At 50.3% G+C, this 7334-nt stretch overlaps 1 long non-coding RNA gene across 1 annotated transcript; it reads left to right on the top strand.

Moving 5' to 3' along the window:
• The first annotated feature begins 5738 nt into the window (after nt 1–5738).
• LOC109292244 lies at nt 5739–6635 on the top strand. Its single transcript, XR_002096085.1, has 2 exons — nt 5739–6050; nt 6275–6635. It is a non-coding gene; the product is annotated as an uncharacterized LOC109292244 (long non-coding RNA).
• Nucleotides 6636–7334: the final 699 nt, after the last annotated feature.

The raw sequence follows: 7334 nt of genomic DNA on the forward strand, positions 1-7334 counted from the left end.
GCAGCTGCCAGTGATTTGCCTGGTGGGAGAGGGTGAAAACTAGCACGGCCGATGGCCATAATACCCCAGTGTCTCACACTGACCTCGCCTGCCTGGAAGTTGCTGGCACTTCTCTCTCTCTCTCTGCTGATTTCCTCCCCCAGCCCTGCAGCTGCCAAACAAGAGTGGACAGCCCAGATTTCTCCTCCCCTTTGTCTTCTTTCATTCTCAGCTTGTTTGACTTGTGACGCTGAGCTTGCTCTGGAAGCCGAGGTATGGGAACGGGCCCAGCAGCAGTCCTCGTCCTTTTTGCAAGCGTAAATAAGGCACAGGACTTTACACAGGAGTTTCCCATCACCTTCTGATCTCCTTCCCATGACTGCCCCAGAAAGCCACAGCATCACACCCCAACCACCCGACTGCCACAGGGAGCCCTTCGCGTGCAACTGAAGGCCGACTTGGTGGGAAGGAGAGTCAGGTGACGCTCGGATGTTTCTTCAGACCTCCAGGGCAGTGAGAGGGAGGAGGGCAGTGAACATTTGACGTGCCAGAGAGGTTGATGAGCAAGGATTCCCCTGGCACGGACCTAGCGGGTGCCCACGGAGCTGGCTGTCATTGCAGGAGGGGTCTCGAAGGAGTGGATGTCTGAGTCCAGAGCTCCTCTCTCCTGCCTCTTGCTGAATGGCCTGCGGGGCGGTCGTGGTGTGGTGTGGGCTGTCTGTTCAGACGCATAGCACGAGGCCAGGCAGCGCGTCTCTTTGGGGCAGCCGAGAGCCATAGCGCATGCCTGTGTTGCACGCGTGTCCCTCTGCGTGCTTTCGCAATGCAACACGAGTGCTCGCAGCAGCATCACAACACTGCCCGTGGGGGTGGGGGCAGCAAGGCACGGCAGGAGTTTCTTGCCAGGCAATCTGTGCAGCAGAGCAAGCAGCTTCAAGGAGAAGCTCCTTTTGCATTTTCTAATGAAGTTCCTCATTTGGTGCTAAAAGACCAGGACCCTTCCCAGGAGTCTTTACCACTATCACCTGACAAGGTCAAAAGTCAGTTCTTTCCTAATCTAAAAATAAAAAATAAAATGATGCAATAGGGGTTCAGGGCTCAGTCTGGATGTGCATGTTTTATTCCTCTAATTTACATTGCATTTGGCCATGGTGTTGTTTAGTTCTCTCCTGAACAGCTGTGGAGCATGGCTGTGCTCTGTGAAAAGCAGCTGCGCTTTTACCCCAGAGGTGGCTGCATTGCAGCAGCTGGCAAAGTTGAGTTGGTTGAAAGTGAAAGGGTCTGGTAAAATGTACAACACTGATGAATATACTCATAGGACTAGAGGGATTACCTGGCTTTTTCTGATGATATGGGGGTATGGGAAATCAGCTATACAAAACCAGAAAATATTGAAGAATATGCCCAAGAGAAAGTAGCTATCCCGTCTGATGAGGTCTGAAGAGCTAATTGGGGATGCACAAAGTGATCCAGAGAGCTTTCTAAGATGAATAAAGAGGGCTGGGGCAGCAGACAGGATAACTAGGAGCCCATAAAGAGTCCGGTATAATACGACCTTGAACAAAGCAAACAATTTTGAGGTTTTCAGGAAGTGAATCGGGATCTTTCGAATCGACACACTGCTTCCCATTCAGCAGCAATTGCCAGGACCTTTGCATCATACAACGTTGCTCTGAGCAGAAAAAAAGCTGACAAATTGTGGCACAAACCAGAAAATGATTTAAACTCCTCCCAATTCACTGTCACATCTGAGTGTCATCAAAGCCCCAATTAACACTTCTTTCTAAGGAGGCTGTTCAGAAAACTTGCCTTACTTTTGAGCTCTCATCCACTCCATGGGCTGCCTGGAGACTCCAGCCCCATGCAGCTCGCTGCAGCTTAGCATGTGTCGCATCTTCGATTCACTTTCCAGTTCACACGTGTGGGCTTATCAAGCCCATCATCGTTCCTTTTCCAAGGAGGATTTGTTGACAGGCAGCAGCAAAGGATTTACTTAAAATCCAGATATTTTACACCAGCTGCATCCCCTCCATTGAGTCATTTTACTACAACAACCCCCTGACTACTTCCCCACCCCAAATATTTCTGTCTGGTGAAAGCATATCCGGCAATCTGTCAATCCAATTCTGGCCTCCCAGCAATTTTACACTGGGGTTAGCCATTGACATTAGCAAAATTCCTCCTTGTTCACACCAGCGGAAGTCGGATCTGAAGTAGGCCCTCAGTACTGTATTCTTCTCTCTTAATATTTGTCATTTTCTTTTTTTCAGAAATTAAATTTACGGGTCAGTCACTGGCAGGATTTCCATATTCTCTCACATATCATGTGCCCCCAAGTCACTCATGCATATGCATATGCACACACACATACACTCGCCCGTTCACACACACATGCACCTGCACACGCATCTGCTCATGCACATACACACGCCCATGCACACACATGTGCACCTGCACACGCATCTGGTTATGCACATGCACACACTCCCATGCACACACACATGCACCTGCACACGCGCTTGCTTATGCACATGCACACGCATCTGCTTATGCACATGCACACACACATGCACCTGCACACACATCTGCTTATGCACATGCACACACACACACACATGCACATGCACGTGCACCTTCTTTTGGGAAGGCAAAATGAACAACGAAGACTTTTTCCAGAATCATGGCTGCATTTTGACCACAGAAGCAGAGCACGCTCTGCAGCATCAGCAAAAGCTGCCGTGTTCGCTCTTTCAAGCTGCTGCCAAGTTGGCATCAGCTTTTGTATGCTCAGTCAACAGCTGCTGCCAATTCAGCAGCGCCTCTGAGAGGGTTAACACCACAGCTCTGACCCTGAGCATGAAGTCCTCCCCTCCCTGCCCTGGGCCAGCAGGAAGAGACACGGCGGACACTGGACAGCTATTACAGGTCTCCATGTTTCCTTCAGTCCAGTGCAGGAACTCACTTCCCCTCTTAAGACCTGGACTCCTGTTTTGGAGGGCTGATTTGTGGGGATAGGGTGCATAGGTATGTCAGTCAATGAAGTACCTTCCTCTGTCTTTTGCAAGCCAGTGTAGTGTTTTCCCTTCTCCTCTCTCCCAAGACCTTGGCGGTACGTGAATTTTCAAAGAGCGCTGTCAGCAAGTCAAGCAGCTATTGGGAACGATGGAAAACGAATGCCCTGGGATGCGCATAACTCGGCTAGGTGGATTTGTGAAGGCTAACGATAACCTCTTGCTTTCCTTGTATGAACGATGACTTGCAATGGATCTTCCTTGCCTGCCTCCTTCTCGTGGAGGGCACAATTCAAAGCAGGACTCAGACATCTCTGGTTTTGCAGTCGCCAGGAAGTCTTGTCCTCTCCCCCTGCCCCTTCCTCCACTAACTTCTTCTCTCTGGGATGTATTTGCGAAAGCCCTTCTTATGTCCTCGGACCTTACCTCTCTTTGCTTCTCCTCTGCCCGCTTTAACTGACTCAGGATGAATTTGCTTGACAGCCTCCACCTACCCCCAGATCTTTGAGCAGCCTGCGGAGAGTCCCGATCTGCTGATTCGTATTCCCAGCACTGAACTGGAGTCGGCTGCACCTTGAGGACAGGGGTGTTCGGGATGACGCAGACTTCTCCCACACTCGGGGGCAAAGGTGTTATCTCTTGCTCCCCTTGCATCTCCACCAGTAGCTTTTACTTAATCCCTCCCCCTGCTGCGCCCCACTTGCTTTCCTTCATCCTGGGAGCCCAGTCCTGGTTCTTCTGACCAAGCGCCCATCAGCTCCTCTCTTGTTCTCAGGAGCAGAAGTGGGTTTCCAAAGAGCCATGGACTAGGTGACACCACAGGGCCAAATCCTGTCCTGAGACAGATGGATGCGCTGGTGGGGGGAGCTGAGTGGAGAAAAGTGGGAGCTTAATGCACTCATGAAGCAGCAGGACACGGGTCCTGCAGCTCTCGGGAGCTGGATAAGGAGAAAAGTCTGCCGCCTGTGGGGCACAAGCCCCCTGGTTCTTACATTGGCACGTGTAGCGCGCACTGACCCCATCGGACTGTTTCTGCCCCTGCCCGAGGGACATTATCCTCTGCGCTGAAGACCCGGCAGCCCCGCTCAGGAGATGCAGCCCTAACACGCTGTGACAGCTTGGGGTCTGTCTCGGCTTGATGCCCTCACAGTCCGGATGTAGGGTCCAGAGCGTGTCCCAATGGCCAGGCTGGATGTACCAGATGGGGACGGGTGCTGGCCAGGAGCTTTGCCACTTTGCGAATACACAGACGTTGCAGGGGTAAAGTGCCCCTGTGATAAAGGACCTTCAAGCTGCGTGAACCCCAGTGTTGGGGCCCTGATGTGAGGGGGATGAGCCAATGTATCCCCAGTGAATACGCTGGCCGTGGCTATTCTGCATGCCACGCTGGATGTTTGCATTGCAGCCACGTTGAACTGCAAAGTGGGTGCGCGCTTTGATTTGGGGCTTTTCTGCTTCTCCAGCACTGAACGGGGAGCTGATTTTGCCTCTTGCTTTGAAAGCAGCTAACACATCTGGGAGTGATTGTGGCAGCATCTTTCCTAAGCATTGCATTGTATGGACTAGGCTGACTACCTTCCCGGTACAGACACTACATTTACTCACTCAGGCATTTCTGTGACCTCATTGCTCTTATTTTCTTATGGCAGAGTAGACACAGGGATATTATATTAAGCAGTAAGGAAAGCCAGGGAGACCGGGAGCCCAAGACTGGATGCTGAATTACTGATAGGTGACCTGAGCTTTCAGCTGTTTGGAAGGTGGGCAGTCGCTGGGCGGACTCCCTGCTATGCACACCTCCAGGTATATTGTTTATAGAGGAAGAGGACTGAGACCATCACTGGGAGAAAACGACCAAAACAGCCAGTCACAAGAGCTCTGTGGCCTCGAGAGGTTTGTACACAGCTGGAGACTTATCCTCCAAACACTCTGTAGAGAAACCACTGTGAGGTCAGTTTTGGCCCAGGTGGTTTTACTTACTTGGCAGGGGAGATGCTCTTCTTCTCAGCCTTGAATGACTTGGGCGAGTTAAAAGGTGAGGGCCTGTCCCTTGAACTGCAGGCAGGCTGACTCCCGTGAGAGTCGACAAATGCCTCCAAATGCGAGGATCTCGGCTACACGATTTACGGGGATGGGGGATTGCTCTAGGGCTTTCCTTCTAGCTTGCTGTTTCAGCCTTTTGGCTAGGGGCAAGCAAGACTAGGGGGCATCTGAATGCCAAGGTCTCCGGGCTTAGGGTTTGCACACAGGATGCCTGCCTTGGATTTGGGAGCATCTGACGCCCCAGGCCGCAGTCTGGGAGGATGGATACTTGCCGGTGGTAGCGCCGCACGGCCTGGAACGATTGAGCTCTGCTCAGTTGCTAAAACTCAGGATGGCAGCGCTGCCGTATTATTTTCAAGTCTATAAACGTTGCCTTTTTCTCCTCCGTCATGACAAAGATAATCCTTTGCCTCTAAGCACCTTTCATACAGCATGGGCATGTTGACATCCTACTCAACTCTCATCTCAGCTCTAGCAGTGGCTTTGCCCGCAGCCTTGAGCGAGGTGCTGAGCGTTGCTGAGCCCTGGTTCCTTATCAGCACATCGGGGAGGATGACACATCTGGTCCTAGCAAGGCACCGTGACAATGGCTTAGCGAGTCTAGCGCTCTCAGACGTCAATCCCCTCCGAAGCCCTTTCTCTTTAGCATCACTTATCAAAGAGTTCAGGGTTATTATTTATTCAGCAGTGTTTATTTAGCGCAGAAAGCCTTGCTCGGTGCCGTTCAGCCCTGACGCTGCCTCTTCTCTAAGCACATCAGTTGGAGATCCTGACCCTGCCGCTGGATCTGCATGGGCACATTAGAGTTACACGTGGGCACCAAGTCCTGAACATGCAGATCCTGTTGCCAAACACGGTGCAGGTAAGACAGATCCGACATATAAAATGCCAAGGTCTGGAGGCTGCTCCTACAGCAGCCAGCCGTAAAGCTCCCAGCAACTTTCATGGTGCAGAGTCAAGGCCTATGTGGGAGGACTGCAAATGCTATTTCCAGGCGTACAGACCCACAGTGAGCAGGTGAGCAGGAAATGCAACGTATTTATCGGCTCTGTTGTCATGTTGAGCCTTCTGCAGCATTATCAGGGCTTGGAAGTATAACTGGAATTGTACAGACAGAAACATTGGCTCGATCCTCTTATGTGGTGCTTCCAGCTGCTTATCTCGCATGTTATCTTGGGACTGAACGTTCCTTTATTTTTCTCACTTCCAAAATAAACTTCCTTTTCTGCACTTGTGCACAGACTCACCACGGAGAAGGAGAAGCCGGGCAGAGCAGCCCATCCAGCAGGCCGCCCCTCTGCCTTGCCTGTCTCTGGAAAACCAAAGGGAGTAACTCTATTGTGAAGAACAAACCGCAGCACGGTTGATGCTGCCCTGGCTTTGAATACTTATAAAGGAGCGCTGCTGTTCGTATTAGAACAGCTAATTAAAATTTAACCAGTGTTGTTTAAACCATGCTACAGCTAGGTCGGTTTTTTTGGTTTCCTTTATTGCATTTTGTTTGGCTTTGTTTTTAAAAAAAAGGCCAGGGTGCCTGAGAGTAACGTGTGTTTAATTGCAATAAGTGAGAAGCCATGAATACCTTGACCATTTCAGGATTAGCAAAAACAGATCACAACTGCCCGTGTAAATATGCATTAGCCCTGCTGCGATCCAGCTCCTGATTGAATTGCTAAATGTGGTGTGTTTCTTCCGTCTGCTAATTCCTTGGGCTTGGCTGGAGGATTTGATTTTTCTCCTTTAATGTGCGCGTTTGTTTATGTCTTCTCAAAACCTGATTTCCCAGCCCGTCTTCTGCTGCTCCGACTGTTGGCGAACTCTGTAAGTCAATCCAGAGCTCCCGTTCAGTCTTTGTCAGGTGTTTCTTCGGTTCATGCTGCCTGCTTAAATTGCTGGATTGTGTATAATTAGTTAAAGAGGTAGAGTGCTGTCTAAGTGCTAAGAAGTGTTACATAAGTGCAAGGCACAGCACATTAGGCCGCGGGAAAGGCTAATAGTATTTTGCACCAAAATAGCAATTTTCATCCTAAGTTATCAAAGTTCTTTACTAACAGTGCTTGAGGCTCTCAGCGCGGCTGCAAATTAGGTTATTATTTTAGTACGGGGGTGACAACAGCTCATTTACAGCTGAGGAAAATGAGGCACAGAGCAGTTTAGTGATTTTTTTTTCCCCCTGCTGTCACACACTGAGCAAGAAAACTATTGGGAATGTGAACCTAGGCATCCTGATCCCTGGCTGCCTTCTCTAATTGGTGATGACTCCTATCTAGCTACTTGTCCACTGTCACCCCCAGCTCCTTT

This window comes from Gavialis gangeticus, unplaced genomic scaffold (assembly GCF_001723915.1).
Source record: "Gavialis gangeticus isolate Ggan-Ray unplaced genomic scaffold, GavGan_comp1, whole genome shotgun sequence".
Taxonomy (NCBI): Eukaryota; Metazoa; Chordata; order Crocodylia; family Gavialidae; genus Gavialis; species Gavialis gangeticus.